Below are 16,804 nucleotides of genomic sequence, written 5' to 3' on the forward strand. Positions count from 1 at the left end.
TAAGCAGTGGTCCCGGGTTCGAATCCTGGACCAGGACGAATTTTTCTTCAACTGCGAAGTTTACGATAAAGCTGTATAGCTTTCCTTTGTAGCCGTATGGCTGCATTTAGTTGGATGTCAAACTTTCCTTAACAGAAACTTACTCCACCTTGGGGATTTCCCCTAAATCTGGTCGATTAACACCTGTCCTTTACTGCGAGTTGTTGATCAATTCGCTTTCGCGCTGCTAACGACTAGCCTCCTGGTTAGCTCAGTTGGTAGAGCGACTGCTCCAGTTAAGCAGTGGTCCCGGGTTCGAATCCTGGACCAGGACGAATATTTCTTCAACTGCGAAGTTTACGAGAAAGCTGTATAGCATTTCTTTGTAGCCGTATGGCTGCATTTAGGTGGATGTCAAACTTTCCTTAACACACCTTGCAAGGTTGCAGTCTGTACTCGAGGCCATCCGTACGTCGGGCTAATGCTGAAGCCTGAAAAGTGCCGCTTCGCTTACGAGGAACTCAAATTTTTGGGAGACATCGTCAATGCCGCAGGAGTCCTGCCTGACCAGGCGAAAACATCAGCCATAGCGAACTTCCCAAGGCCGAATAAAGGGCGTTCGAAGATTTCTCTGACTGTGATCATACTACCGGCGCTCTTTCTCAAACTTCGCACACATTGCGGAGCCACTCACGCGCCTGACAAAAGATAGCACCCCTTTCGCAAGAGAAAACGCTCAAGAAAACCCTCTGGCCGTCTTGGGTGGTGAAGCTTGCGCCTGCAAGAGTTCGACCTTACGATCATCTACAAATCCGGCAGGAAACAGTCCGACGCCGACTGCCTGTCCCGCGCCCCCGTCGACCCACCCCCGCAAAATTCCAATGAAGACAGTGAGTACTTCGGAATCGTTACGGAGGCGACCCATCCGCCCAGCAGCGTGAGAACCCCGACTTGCGCGTTATGATCGACTACCTCCAAGGACGCAATGTCGCCGTGCCTAGGGCGTTCAAGCGGAACTTACCAGCATTCAGCCTCAAAAACGCCGTCCTCATGAAGGATAATTTCAGCCCCTGAAAGAGAATGCATTATCTTCTTGTCATCCCCGCAGACCTTCGTGACGAAAATTTGGAAGCATGCCACGACGACCCGTCTTCCGGACAACTCAGAAAAGCTCGCACTATTGCAAAAATCAAGGCGAAGTACTTCTGGCCGTGCCTTACATCCGACGTCACCCAGTACTTTGGCAGTTTCCGTGACTTCCAGCGACGAAAAACGCCGCCGAAAAGAGCCGTCGGCTTTCTGCAACTGATTGCCGTCCCGTCAAGGCCCTTTCAACAGATTGGAATGAACCTTCTAGGCGCGTTCCTTACGTCACGATCCGAGAACAAGTGGGTTGTCGTAGCGACAGACTACATGACGCGCTACGCAGAGATGGCCGCTCTTCCTTGGGGGACTGCACAAGACGTCGCGAAATTTCTTATTAACCAAGTTGTGCTGCGAAATGGGGCCCCTGAAGTCGTAATCACGGACCGCGGAACGGCCTTCACTGCGGAACTTATGCAAGGAATCTTACGCTACAGCAATACAGATCACCGAAGAACGACGGCGTACCAGCCTCAAATGAATGGACTAGCGGAACGTCTGAACAAGACGATCGCGGATATGCTGTCCATGTACGTCGACGTTGAACATAAGACTCGGCACCCAGTGATCCCGTATGTCACCTTCGCGTACAACACGGCCATCCAGGAAACTACGCAAATGACGCCGTTTGAGCTTGTCTACGGAAGATTGCCGACTACGATGCTTGACGCCAGGCTTCCGCATGTAGAAGATGACGACCTCAACCCCGACGTCCCAGGATACCTTCAGCTTGCGGAGGAGGCCCGACAGCTCGCTCGGGTTCGTACAACGGACCAGCAGCTGGTGGATGCCGGGCGCTACAACCACCGACGCCGAGACGTTGAGTACCATCCGGGGGACCATGTTTGTGTTTGGACTCCCATCCGACAACGCGGGCTGAGTGAGAAGCTCCTGCGATGGTATTTCTGACCCTACCAGATTTCACGTCGTGTCGGCTAACTTACGCACGAGGTGAACCCCGATGGTGATTTCGGAACGTCACGACGACGCAAGCGGCCCGAAGTCGTCCACGTGGTACGCTTGAAACCTTACTATGTCAGATGACGGACTTTTTTTGTTGTTTGTTCGGACTGTATTTTATTAAAGCATCGGGTGCACCCTTAGAGGAGGGTAATGCCACGAACCATGTATAGATTTGTTTATTTACGGTTTGTTTTTACAGCCGGGCCACGCGCGGCTGAGTTATCTGCGTTCCAAGGGAAGCACGTCTTCCATTCTTCATTTGTATGCCGCACGGGCTATCGCATTCAGATAAGTAAACTGTTTCGCCCTAACGTCTCTAGCCCAGAATAATATTTTGGGATCTATAATGTTCTGGATGGGAATCAACGGTTCCAGAAACACTCACGCCGAAAGATAAAAGCCTGCACAGCAGACGCGGCGGCATTCGATTCGACGACACTCGCCTGTGCAAGTCACTTTGCTGACCGCCGCTTCGCCACCTCTGTATTCTTTTGAGTTGTTAGGGGAGCACAAGTTCGCGCCAATAAACTTGTTTCTCCTTTAAGATAACTGCGTCATCCTTAGCTTCCTGACAATATTGAGCACAAATGAATATTTCAGGAGTGGTGAAACAATAATTTAATTTAGAATGTGCCCTACAACAACTTGCACCAAAACCGCCTTGTTTTATGTGAGGCGCTTTTGGCGATAGTGAGTTTGTCTTACTGCCGATAGCATGAACTTGCGATTCTGAAAGTCAGGCCTTCATACTAACACTTCCTAAAAGTGCGTGGTATTGCAAGCGTTCGCAACATTGCACAAAAAAAATTTCCAGCACTTGCAATACACTTTACTAGACAGCATCTCTGATTTTGGTGTTCAAGCATTCATTTTACACAATGAACCTTCAGTGTGTAGCAGAAACAATTTTCTCAACAGCAGCTGCTTGTTCACAATTTATGTTAGGAAGTCTGCTACGACGTCAAATTTCTGCCGTATCACTAATGCCGCATTGAAACACATCATTATGATATTGGCTCAATGAAACCAAGGAGCATATACGACCGAGAATGATGACCCTGGACGATTTCTTAAGATACAAGCAGCTTACTTTGATGCAACTATTACTTGTCAAAAGCAGCATTGCATTCAATTATGACGCACTGTGCATACAAACTTTTCAATTGTAGATTGTTGGTCACATTGTTGGTCTTTTGTCTTGGAAGCAACCTTGTAGGCATAAATTAACCCAACAGTACTCTTTGCCTTCCTATTTAACTTATGCCAAGACTTAAAACCTCACCGTGAGTTTGTCATCTTTTACAAGAACTGCATCCTCCAAAAATTTTATTTGCACACCTTTCTTGATCCTCAGTTCCCCATTCTCTGTCTGAGAGGGTCTTTGGTAGTCTTTGAGATACTGCAGTGCTGTGTCTGTATAAACGCTCTCCATTATCAGCTTGTGAGTAGGATGAACAAACCACAAGAACAGCTTTTTTTTATTGGCCATGTCAGTCATACTTGCCTTTGCATATTTGAATGCATAACTTTGTGTGAGGAAGCCAGCACTTTCTATCATCAACTTGGCTCCAGGAAGGATGAAATATCCGTAAAAGTAGTCCGGACTGCAAGGATGAAAAACAACAGTGCCTGTTTTATAACCATAGACCACTGTTTATTCTTCAATTGTAGAGTGTGGGGAGAGTTAAGCTAATTGCCTAAAGCATTTTGTTCAAGGCTTAGTTTGCTGATTACCTCTGGGCGAAACCGTCGCCAGGTATCTCCACTTGCAGGTTTCATGCTGATGATCTGTTGCATCATTCCCTCAAGCGCTTTCAGTTTATCGCAAATTTCTTTCTCTCAGAAGCAGTCACAGTGTACAGAGCACATAAGTCCCTCCTGATCTTGTAACGCAATGCCAAAGCCTCCGTGTTTTGTGTTAAAAATAAGATTAGGTAAAGCTCGGCAACAAGCCTTTTGGCTTGCTTTAAGGGGACCGCCACGGCGCGGATGTTTCTTTGAACCACAGCTTGAGCCTCAGTAACTACAGCATTGGCTAATCAGCTGAGTTGCCTGTTCTCTCTAAGCTTATTGTCTAATCCATGAATCAGCTCCAGGACTTGCGGGTGTTGGATTACGCCTTCAAAAGACCTTTTAATGCTCTCAGGAATCTGTCGAAGATCCTCTTGGAATGTAGCTTGGAGGCATGACACCTTGGTGTCAAGGTTGCCGAGTGCATCTAAGACTAGTGCGACTACTACCGTGTCATTCTCGTTGAGTCGTGCGGTCATGGCAGTCTAGGAGGACAATTCCAGCTGAATATGGTTGATGATCTCCTTGTGGCTGATGCTCTGCTTGCAGTGCGGACAAAGCACTACATGGTGCAGCGCGTGGCCGAGCGGCGCAAAACTGCATTGCTGCGCCATCTGCAGCCTGCGGAAACCCGGTGGAGGCACAAGGAACTGGCTTGCTAGGCACGCTTTGCGCATGCCTGTTCTTTGTTAGTTACTGGGGCATGTCTGACCCTTCGTGTGCCCGCGACATGCCTTCGATATTCGCGGTAGCTGCTGTGGCGCCGCGTGACCATCTCCGTCGTTCTGCTATCACTGGTGCAACAAAACACGTCATCCGGGCCCGCCATTTGCGCGGTACGCAACCTTGAATAAATTTTATCTTCCAAGTGATGCATTGGTTGAAGACTAAATTTATTTTACAGTAGTTATTTGGGCTACCTGTCAGAAACTGCATCTGCTGACGGGGATCGCAGAGCAAAGTCGCTTCGCCAAATTTAATATTGTGGCCAAGTAATCTTTCTGGTGAATATTGCGGCAAAGCAAACCTTTTTTGTCTAATGTAGGTATCATGCAAAAAAACATCCTACTGAAATTGGCCGTGAAGATGGCGTTATCATTACGCCGAATCACATTTACTTGCCACAGTTAGTTCACAGGGAACCTGTAAACGATAGGGAATTCCCGTCTGCTGTCAATACATTACATTCAGAGGAGGAGGTATGGTTACAGAAAACAGCTGTAACCCTCGTGTTGTAGGAACTACCCCAGAACAAATTGTACGGTAATTAGCCGCGCAGACGACTACAACGTTTTGCGAGCCACTTTCAGCCCCGTGTTTGCACTACAGAATAAAACATTAGTCCGTATTAATTCCTTTCACCTGAATAACTAGGAAGTAAGCGGCCCTCTTACCCACAACCTGCACCTTTCGTGGCCGTCTTGGATTCCGGCCAGCTCGACATGTCATCCTTCAGCACAGACGGAAGGGCTCTAAATTTTTTCCCTTTTCTCTTGACTTGAGCCTTTCGGCCCTGGTGTCCTATATTTAGGACATTAACAAAAAGTCTTCTAGCACTTTGTGAACAAAAACGAAAAGAGATAGTTTTCTGGGAAATAGTCCTTTAATGCTGCCCCTTCCGATTGATACAACTATTGTTCGTTTTTTGCTATAGCTGAACACATGAAAGAGGTAGGCATGCAGTGAAGACCGAATTGACGTCAGGGTGACTCCAAGGACTGAAGTCATAGTTAGTTTACATGGCTGTCCATCGCACTACCAGCACTACCAGCTTCAAGTTTTTGTATGTGGGTAAAGTTATATCCAAAATTTAGGAAAACGAGCAAAAATATTTTTTCTACTGGACTTTAAAATTTTAATTGCCTATTGACCTAATTAGTTGTCGTGCCTGCAGATCACTAATAACATGCATAAAAACCTCAATTTTTTTGTTTGTACACCAATAGGGCATAAATAATAAAGAAAACACATAGACAACATCTTTTCAGTAGAAAGAAAAAATTCAAGCTTGTTACGACTGGTGCACCGCCAATTCCTCACACAGAAAACTTTTCACACGAATTGGAGTATTTGCTCTGCGCTCAACAGTTCTGAGATTTTTTTGTTATAGCGGAGGCCCGTAAAAGTGCTTCGCACTCATCCCAGTGTGATTTATTGCCACTTGCTCCCACCACTTGCCATTTGCACATGCCACTTGCACTGGCAACTTGCCACTTGCAGTTGCGTCACTGACAACTTAAAGCTGCCCGTAAGTCCGGCGATATGACTTCTTTGTTCCTCCGGAGCGCTGGGCGGCCTAATTCCGGATAAGCACCAACATCAATTGCGGTAGTTACAGGCAGACAGTTTGTCTGTGCTTAGGTTAAAAATTAAAATATAATTCGTACTCAACCAGAAGTGCCTCGGGGACGATCAGATTTGTTCTATGTTGCGCTCCGCGCAAACGGAGGCTGTGGGCGACGTGTTATGTTGCACCAGTGATAACAGAACGATGACGATGGTCACGCGGCGCCACAGCGCCTGCACAAAAATCGAAGGCATGTCGCGGCCACTAGAGGGATCAGATAGGCCCTGTAAAAACAGGCATACGCAAAGCGCTTAGCATGCCAGTTCCTTGAGCCTCGCCCCGGCGCCCGCTGGCTGCAGATCGCGCACCAATGCAGTTTCGCGCAGCTCGGCCCCGCGCTGCACATACCGCAAACATTTGCTGGCGACTGTGCGTCTGATCATCTGTGATTACTCATTGTTATCAATAATGAGCCGTAACTACGGCTAGTCAGTGAGTGGAAGTGGTATGGCCCGTTCGGTAAAAGTCGATACTTCACTGAGAGTTGCTTAGTGGACGTCATGTGGGCTCCAGTGTGTGGACGTAACTTGAGACTTGATTACAATAACCCCATGAGGTTACGCTATCCACCGCCAAAAAAATGGTCTTCAGCGAGAATGTGCTACCAGCCCCCCAGCGACAGAGAGGGTGTAACTGTGGAACAAACCGAAGCAAGCCACAAAACAAGCCAAACAAGAAAAGGCGAACTGTGACTGCTACGTATCGGTACGCTATGTACCGGGCTAGGGTGCAAGTGCCCACGAATGGGAGAAGACGATGACGAAGTCCCGGCGCTCTAGTGCGTGCAGCTGACCCGACGCCATGTTTTAGCCGCAGCCAGCGGCTGGGCTCTTTGTGGTTCCTTCAATAAACGGCATCGAGACCTGGCAGCAACAATTCGCAGAAATACGTGCTTAGGGGAGTGCCCTCAGGTAAGCGCTGAACAAGTTGAACCCAAAGACATGAGCGTGGAGCTTGCAACCTTGCGGGCAAGGATGCTATGTTTGGAGAACATGGACCAGATTACATCGTCGCTCAAGATGTCTTCACCGTCCAGGCAGCACTTTCCTGTGGTGTTGGCCATACAGCGATCGTAGCACGACGGGCAATGCACGTGCCGACACGGACACATGGCAATTTTTGAAGGGACGAGGCCGCTGGCACTGCACACGCGGTTGGACGAGATGGCGTTCACGAACACCGTGCGACGCCTATCCAGGGCACAGTCGAACCCGAAGACCGTATGCGCGCCGCCAGGCGCCATGGCTGGTGCTTCCTTCTGTTACACGTTAGTTGCGCCGAAGCGATAGGGAATGCGAATAAAGGAGAGAACACACTGACCGCTCAAACAAGCGGCATTTCTTACATGTTGGCTCAAACAACTGTGGACGCGTATCCAACATCGTATGGGGAATGGAAGAAAGGCGGGAAAGCTGCCGGAAGTCATGGGAGGAAGTAGCGTAGGGCAAATGAGCCTCCAAATGTGAGGCAAAAAGGGATCGAACCGATTGGAGGCGCTGCGAACGTTACCCCTCCTTTATTCCACGACACCCCTCCTTCGGCATGCGGCAAAAAGGAGGACAATAATCCAGATTTTGATTGGCTCCTGAAACCACTGTCAGTTGAGACAAAAGTTGGGGACATTTAGAGAATTTGTTGTTGCAGCAAGCAGGCTTGTTGTGGCCTCGCGCGTCGCCTCCTAGGGAATTCCCTGTAAGAAGCGGAGTGCCGGCGTCTAGCAGCAGACGACGCAAGAAACGGCTGGAACTGACGCTTCCTTTGTAATTATTTCAGTTTTGACTGGTGTCTTCCTTGACGATACTTTTTTATAAATGCGGAGCGTGATTCCTGACCGTGTGCATGGTATCACACCGAGTTTGTCCTGCGCTCGTTCTTTTATTCTTATAAAATTAAACATTTCTTTCTCCTCTGTGTGGCCAGGCCTAATATTACTGCTACGCTGCACCAACTAATCATCAGACTTGGAGGACGTCTTCTTCATTATTTCTGCCACACTGAATTACCTCTACGTTCCAACATCTTGCTTCTTTCAAGAAGAATGAGAAAATCAAATAAAAATTCCGTGCAGAGCTGCTGGATTTCCTAAAAGCGCGCGCGTGTGCCGGCCGGGGAGAACAGTAATCGCAATAGCACGTTTACTTTTGTAGTGTGCCACTTTTAAACTTAAAAGAAAACGTAGGATGAGATATTGCCCTTTCATGTCAGTTTCCAGATCTGGTCATTCCAACAGGCACATTTATTGGCGGTAGATGATAACGTAGCTTATGAAGTGGCTCTAAGTCTAAACAAATTTTTGTTATTGCAAGAGGATGATGATGAAAGTTGGGTTTTATTGGCGCAAAGCCGACTATGGGCAAAGAGCGCCAATAAAGAAGTTACTGAATTGTGATGAAACCATACATACTAAAACATGTGACTAAAAGTAAAAGTGATGCTAAACAAAAGACAATGGAGATGGCTGGTGTATAGGGCCAGGATAATTACACGTCATATGACAAGAGCTTCAGAAAATTCACCTCAGCTAAAAAATTAAAAACACGCTGACTAGAAAACATGGGTTCGTCGGTAAAAAATATGATGGGTGCAAAGGGATGTGTCATCTGTATATTTCAGGGAAATGTTTGTGTCGTGTTGTGTCAAGTGCATTGCATGTTATTAGTATGTGGACTACGAATAGGCCCTTTTCACACCTGCTACACGTGGGTCCCGAAGTTCCAGTGAGCAGGTGGGAGTGCGTCACATGTGTGTGGCCTATCCGCAGCCTAGCCAGGGCGACTTCAGTGTATCTGTTGTGTGAGTCAGTTATGTAGCGTCCAAGTTGTGGTTTTATTACGTGTAGTTTGTTGTCTGTTTGTTGACTCCAGTGTAATTGCCATGTGTTACGAAGCTGTCGTCTGATGTGTGTCGTTAGGTCGGTGTAAGGTACTGTTGTAATGTCAACCGTAGTCATGAGAGCAGCATCACCAGCCATTTGGTCGGCGGCCTCATTACCCGGGATTCCACAATGCCCTGGTACCCAGCATATAGTTATTTCAAGATTTGAGGCATATGCAGACATTAGTACCTTGAAAAGAGCACTTGTAACATAGTTTTTAGATGACCTTCCTAATGGCAGTGCCCGTACAACGCTTTGAGAGTCTGTGTACACAATGGACTTGGGAATTTTATGTTTGATGATGTGGTTTGAAACGAGTAAAATGCCATATGCTTCTGCCGTGTAAATACTGTTATGAAAATTCATTGTTTTGCTTACACTAAAATTTGGTCCATGCGCTGCATAAGATACTGTAGAACCAGTTTTCGACGCGTCGCTATAGAATTCTGCACACCTCTACTTGTCCTGCAGGAACAGGAAGTGCTGCAGAATTGCATTCCTGGGTACCCTATTTTTTTCTACAAGAGTGAATGACAGGTCGCATGATACAGAACGAAGATGCCATGGTGCGATGAAATTATGAATGGGGGTCTTGTGCGTGTCAGAAAGGGGGACATTGAGTGCAGAAGCCTCCTCCCTAACTCTGAGAGAGAACGGTAAGGGAATAGATGGCCTGTTTAAAAAGAGTTGTAAATTTGATGTATCATTCATGGTGGGATTAAAGGGATGGTTGGTCAGAGACACGATCTTGGATGCATACAACAGGTCAATATACTCCCGCTGATGCCCTAGGCACCATTTGTCGCAATCGACGTAAAGACTTTCAACAGGGCTAGTGCGGAATGCGCCACATGAAACGCGAAGGCCAAGATGCAGCACTGGGTCGAGCATTTTCAGTGCTGTTTTTGTAGCAGACCCATACACGACACTGCCATAGTCGAGCCGAGACCCCACCAAGGCCGTGTAAAGGCGCAGCAGGAGTTGTTTGTCGGCCCCATAAGGTTGATGTGAGAGGACCTGAAGAATATTCATTGTTTTTAAGCATTTGCATTTGAGCTGTCTGATATGCGGGATGAATGTAAGCTTTTCGTCGAATAAAATGCCTAAAAACTTGTGTTCCTTGTTCACAGGAATCGACACGTTGTTAAGAGTAATGTCTGGGTCTATATGGACCCCGCGCTTCCTAGAGAACACAACACAGGAGCTTTTTACAGGATTCAATTTAAAACCATTCTTGTCTGCCCAGCCGGCAAGCTTCTTGATGCCGAGCTGGACTTGACGTTCGCAGATGGACATATTACATGATTTAAAAGATATCTGCACGTCATCTACATACATGGAGTAAGAAATTGTATGCGGCAGTGCCTTCCCAAGGGAGTTCATTTTTACTGTGAAGAGAGTGCAGCTTAGACCTCCGCCTTGCGGCACGCCATTTTCTTGCACGTGTACCTTTGAAAGTGCAGAACCAACTCTGACGCGAAAGGTTCTCTCCGACGAATAGCTAGCAAGGATGTTAAACATATTACCAGAAACACCGAATGACTTCAGGTCAGTAAGGATCCCATAACGCCAAGCGGTGTCATAGGCCTTTTCCAGGTGGAAAAACACAGTTAAACAGAACTGTTTGTGAATGAAGGCATCCTTAATATATGACTCTAGTGCCACAAGTTGATCATTTGTGGATCTCCCTGCCCTGAAGCCTGCCTGGCAGCTCTCGAGAAGGCCGTTATACTCCAAAAATTACACGAGCCTCCGGTTTATCATCTTCTCGAGAAGCTTGCACAGGCAGCTGGTCAGGGCAATGGGTCGATAGCTAGAGGGAGAAGAAGGGTCCTTCCCTTCTTTCAAGAATGCTACTACGATGGCATCCCTCCAAGACTTTGGAATGTGCCCCAAAAGCCACATCTTGTTGAAAAGGTGAAGAAGTGTTACAAGAGTGTCTGTGTGTAAGTTCTGTATCATTGTATATGTAATGTTGTCTGGGCCTGGAGCTGAGGGTTTACACGTGCTCAGAGCACCCCTCAGCTCATGAAGCGTGAACACCGAGTTATAAGAAGTGGCTGACGTGTCATTGTCATGTAAAGGCTTCTTTTCGGCCACGAGTTTGTGTTTCATGAAAGTGTTTGTGTAGTGTGCTGAACTGGAAACGTGTTGGAAGTGTTGTGCGAGTGTGTCAGCCTGGTCTTCGAGAGTGACCCCTGTTGTACTGACCAGAGGGAGGCTGTGTGTTTGATGTCCCTTGAGTTTGCGTATTCGGGTCCATACTTTCCGTGTGTCTGTGTAGGAGTTAATTGATGTTATGAATGTACGCCAACTATCGCGTTTTGCCTCACGGCGCACACGTTTTCCAAACGCCTTGGCCCGTTTGAACAAGAGTTGGTTACTCGACGTGGGGTAACGACGCAGGATACCCCACGCCTTGTTCTGGGCCTCTCGCGCCCGCCTACAGTCCTCATTCAACCACGGCCTCCGCTGGTTGCGCGGGGCACCAGAGGCGTGGGGAATCGACTTTTCGGCGGCGTCGAGGATGTGCGCCGTGAGGAGTTGGGTAGCTTCTTCAACGTGTAGGTGTCCTATGGATGTGTGGTGTAGTTTGGATGTCTCTGTAAATGTATTCCAGTTAGCTCGTGCTTCATTGAACCTATTATGGGAAGATTAACTGCTTGGCCCTTTTCCTATATATGTAAGTGAGGTGGGGAAGTGGTCACTGCCATATGGGTCAGTTCCCACACCCCACTCGAGAAGAGGAAAGAGAACTACGGAGCCAATAGCCAAGTCAAGACATGAGTATGTGTTGTGACCTATGTTATGGTATGTAGGCTGCTTATTGTTGAAAAGGCATGCTCCGGAGGATGTAAGAAACCTCTCTATCAGGCGACCCCGGGCATCCGTACGAGAAGAGCCCCAAAGAGAATTGTGAGCATTAAGGTCGCCTGTTAGAATGTACGGTTCGGGCAGATGGTCAACGAGCGCCTCGAAGTCAGAGCTCAAAAGTGTAACATCAGGAGGAATGTATATGGAGCATACCGTTATCAACCTATTAAATATTATAAAGCGTATTGTTACAGACTCAAGGGTAGTGTTTAAAGTGACAGCGTGGCATGCTAAAGATTTCCGGACGATTATGGCCACACCGCCAGAAGAGTGTGTGCAGCCATCCCTGTCTTTCCCGTATACCAGGTAACTATTCAAGAAATTTGTGTGTTTAGAATTCAAATGTGTTTCCTGAACACACATTACACTTGGCTGATTGGTATGCAGAATCTCATACACGTCGTCAAGATTATTCATAAGGCCTCTGCAGTTCCATTGAACAATATTTTCTCTTCCCATTATTTAGTGTGAGAGCTACTGGAGTGTGTTTATGTGTCGTCTTTCAGGGCTGTGACTCTTGGATTGGGCTTTTTGGGTGGCCTATCTGTAGGCTTGGACGACGGAGGCCGCTCCTTGCGCTGCGTTGCAGGCAAGAACGGCACGACGTCCGATGTCCTGGGTGTGCCCGCAGAACCGGTCCCCCCGGACTTGGCCCCCCTTCGGGGGCCCTTCGTTTGACCCGCCACCGCCGCTGGTGTCGGGGGCACAAGAAGTGGCACGGGCGGTGCGGTGGCGGTGAGGGCCCGTCCGGGGCCCGTGGTGTCCATGGCACCCTCCAACGCACTGGACGATGTGGAGGCAGGAACGGGAGCGGCACCGGTCCCGATGGAAGAGGTTGCGACCACAACCGCTGCTGGCTCAGCGAGCGGTGCGGAAGCGGGCTGGGCTGCTTGAGGCAACCCAGGGGGGGGGCGGGGGTGGGACCAAGTCCGACTCGCGGTACTGGGTCCCCGACGAAACCAGACGCCGCTCCACCCCCCGGCGAGCTGCGGCGGCGTACGTCCCCAGCGGAAAAGAGGCGAACTTCTTTCGCGCCTCGGGGAAGGTGATGTTTTCTGTCACTTTTATATGGATTATTTTCTTTTCCACTTGGAATTTCTCACACTTCCTGGAGTAGGCCGCATGAGGGCCCCTGCAGTTTGCACATGTGAGGCTGTCAGAATTGCAATTGTCAGTGGGGTGGTCCTGCGCTGCACATTTCGCACAGGTTGTTTTGCCGCGGCAAGAGGTTGTGCTGTGCCCGAACCGCTGGCACTTAAAGCAGCGGCGCGATTTCGGTATGTACGGGCGAATAGAGCATCGGATGTAGCCTGCATTTATATATTGCGGAAGTGTCGAACGGTCGAAGGTCAGGATAATGTGTTTGGTGGGGATTATCTTATCGTCCCTGCGCATCGTGATGCGGCGCACAGCTGTGACGCCCTGGTCCTTTCACCCTTCAAGAAGGTCGAAATCTGTTTCTGTAAGGAGATCCGACTCTGAAATCACACCTTGGGAGCTGTTCAGGCTCCGGTGGGGCGTGATCTTGATATCCAGATCATGGATGCGAGTTTGGGCAAGAAGTGTGCGGGACTGTTTTTCATTGTTGAGTTCGACAAGGATTTCTCCTGTCCTGAGCTTTTTGGCTTTATACATTTCACCTAATGTGCTTTGTAGAAATTTCGAGACAAGGAATACCGACAGTGAAGCGACGGGTCTCGTTGGGTCAGCTGACTCGATCACAAGAAAACGAGAATAGTTATTAATGTTTGTTGAAAGGACAGTTGTTGACAGAGGTGGGAATGAAACCTCGGTGCGGCCCCTTTTCGGGGGCCGATCACTTTTGGGGGGGGTTGGAAAATGCAATATGATACATTGGAAAGCAGGGAGACGGGGGTACTTTCTTCTTTGACCTTACCCTGGTAGTCAAAGAGGTCCCGGAGCTCCCTGCCTGGTGAACAGACAGGGAGCCCATCCGCCGGAGCTTGACCTGGGCTCCGACGGCCACCGTTCGGGGTTTCTAACCCTCCACCTATAAACACATCGCCACGCTTGGATCCAGCTTATGTTTGGGGGCTCGGGGTACGCGGTAAAGCCAGTACCGTCACCAAGATTGCTCAAGGTGCCCCGTGCGGGGTGTCATTGCAAGATGCTTGATTGCTATGTCACTAGGCCTTTGTAGTAAGCGATGTAGAACAAGCATTAGATTGCTTCCAACTTACAGGCTTCAAGAGCAGATATAAAATCCATTATTAGAATATGAAAAATTTTTAGAACCTGTTGTTGTAAGTGAACCTGCAGTGTATCATCTCAATCTTTATTCCTGTGCTCATGTGAAAACCTTTCAAATGTTCCTCGGACAAATTTATGATACATTTTCAGCTTGAGAAGTACAAATTGAAATGGTTGTGAATGTTGCCTAACTGGCAGTTCGTTGTTTAAACTGCAGCATAAATACCAGATAAGTGACCAGGGGGCGATGAAGTGGGAGTGCTCGTGTATTTTTCCCCACATTGTTTACAAGTACCTGAATTATTTTCCGCAATTTCGACGTTCCTGCACTAGGTAAATGGAATATACCAAATGAAGGAGACAGTTTTTAGTTTTATTTATTCCCAGCTCCACAGCCATAGAAGACGACCGATATCCGAGGTGCCCAGCACAAACGTTGTAGAGGCATCCAAATGGTCGTTGAGACATGTCACTGAAAAGTAAAAAATAACTACCATTTTCAAAAATTGTTTAGCACTACACGTATTTCCTTAGGAGTCTCCCATTCAACATTCTAATGGGCAAACAGCGGAAACCCAATATACTGTTATTGTGTTCCTTGCGATACATTTTTAGTATGAGCTTGGACACTCATGTTTCTGCTGTATTTTTTTCTTGTACTCGCAGGGCATAATTATGTAGTGTTATTATTCTTCGTTCAATCTGCTCAGGTACCACGCCTATTATTATTGCAAGGGGGGCCATAAGGGCATCTTGAATACAATTGAACACGAAATACATGTAACTACTTCTACAAATAATTTCTTGTATCAGTTAAAAAATTTATATAATAAATAATGAAATGGCACATTTCCTCAAAAAACCCTAATGCAAATAAAAACATCGGTAATTCCAGCTTTCCTCAAAATTTTGCATACCAGTCTCCTTCAACCAGGCAATAAAACTGTAAACATCTTGCATACAATTTTGTTGGCACGTGAATTGGAGGCAGTAGTAGTCCTAGAGATTGGTTTTGGAGGGGCGAATTTTTTCTGGGGGAGGTGCTGGGCAATTAAGAACCGCTCCTACCTTGCACCAGTTTTTCGGAGGCGGTGATAACCATGCCGGCGTGTGCGCGTATGCCAGTAACCAATCTGCGCATAATCACTTACCGGCACAGTGGTTTTTGGCCGCCCTTAGGCGTAACAACGCCTGGAGGGAGCCGGCATTTCTGATTCTGTAAAAGCAAAAGAAAAATAAAAAGCTGAGGACCTCCTTGGAGGCGTGAAAAGGGGCGATCGCCCTCTTCGCCCGCCTCCTCCGCCCTCCCCCCGGCACCGCCACTGATTGCAGGCAGCTTAACTTAAGTGTCGCAGAAGCTGCCGTGCAACGATAGCTTACTAGCTCGTCTCTATATTTCTGATTTCGACCCTCTACAAGAAAGTCACATCTTACAATCACAATGAGATTATTCGACATGCTAACACGTTCCAAAAAAAGAAAGCTATTGTATAGGGCTTTTTTCTAACACTATTTTTAGGTTCTTACTCTCACTCCTGTGACACCTAAGAGTGATTCGGCTGGAGACCACTGCTCTGTGGGCAGCAAGTTGTATGGTGGTCTTAAGTGTCAAAGACTCAGCAAAACAAAACCGTTCTGATGTAAGGATGATCTTCTGCCAGGCGGGTGCAAGGGTAGAGATTGCTTGACATTTGCATGATAATGCCTTAAATACGACTAAGTTCTGTTAGGTGTCCTCAAAATTTCAGGGAAGTGCAGAGCAAAAAATATTTGATTTGAAATATTTGAAAAAGTATTTGAAAAAGTAAATTAACAACGTTAATTTTTAACATTTATTTTCGATATTGTGTTTTACGCGCTGATGGTCCGCCTCGGTTTAGCGTTCTATTCGCCGCAGTGTGGCCCAAACACAACTCTCGAACGCAAAAGTATATTTATAGTATGAAAGTATTACCTATTACAAATAGCAAAGTATAAAGCTAAAATGTTAATAACTTTATGCCTGGGAGATCCCGTGCACCAAAATGTCCGCAGCGAGACGTGCTGCACCGAAATATCCTACAAAGAAATGTCCGGATCACCAACGGTTTTTGCATATCCCCCACAATTCCAAATTTTCTTCCACCCTTCCCCCCCCCCCATCCCGTTATACTGCGCCGCGGCGCTGCCAATTCTGGTGACCCTCGCGCCGTTCACACGCCGCCGCTGGAGGTTGCAACAGCAGCACGCCGCCGCCGGCGATTTCTGAACGCCGCACAGGCCGCTAGCGCCACCCGGATTCTGGGGCCCTATTGGCGGTGAGCGCGACCACGGGCGGCGCTGCGAAGCGCGCCTCCGTGACGTCACCTTAGGGATTCTCGCATTTGTCGTCTGCTTAACTCGGGCTCGCTCTCCCTGCTGTTTCTCTGCGCTAGATTAAAATCGCCTACACTAGCTTAAGGCTTTCGATACTGCCAGGGAAAAAACATTGCCGGCGTCGCCCCATTCTCTGCGAAGCCGGTACTGTACGTGCGCAGCGTGAAGAGTCGTAGCTAGGCGTCGGATTCTGTTGTAAGCAATATTTCTAACAAAGGGAGCAGACAGCTGCTATGAGAGGCCAACAGCGAAAATACAAGACCAAA

General features: G+C 47.8%; 1 non-coding gene across 1 annotated transcript; it reads left to right on the forward strand.

The window, feature by feature from the left end:
- Nucleotides 1–239: 239 nt before the first annotated feature.
- Nucleotides 240–313, forward strand: Trnat-agu (transfer RNA threonine (anticodon AGU)). The gene has a single exon. It is a non-coding gene; the product is annotated as a tRNA-Thr (tRNA).
- The last annotated feature ends 16,491 nt before the right edge of the window (nucleotides 314–16,804 follow it).

This window comes from Haemaphysalis longicornis, unplaced genomic scaffold (assembly GCF_048455015.1).
Source record: "Haemaphysalis longicornis isolate Haplotype H1 unplaced genomic scaffold, Haemaphysalis longicornis Haplotype H1 scaffold_32, whole genome shotgun sequence".
Classification (NCBI taxonomy): Eukaryota; Metazoa; Arthropoda; class Arachnida; order Ixodida; family Ixodidae; genus Haemaphysalis; species Haemaphysalis longicornis.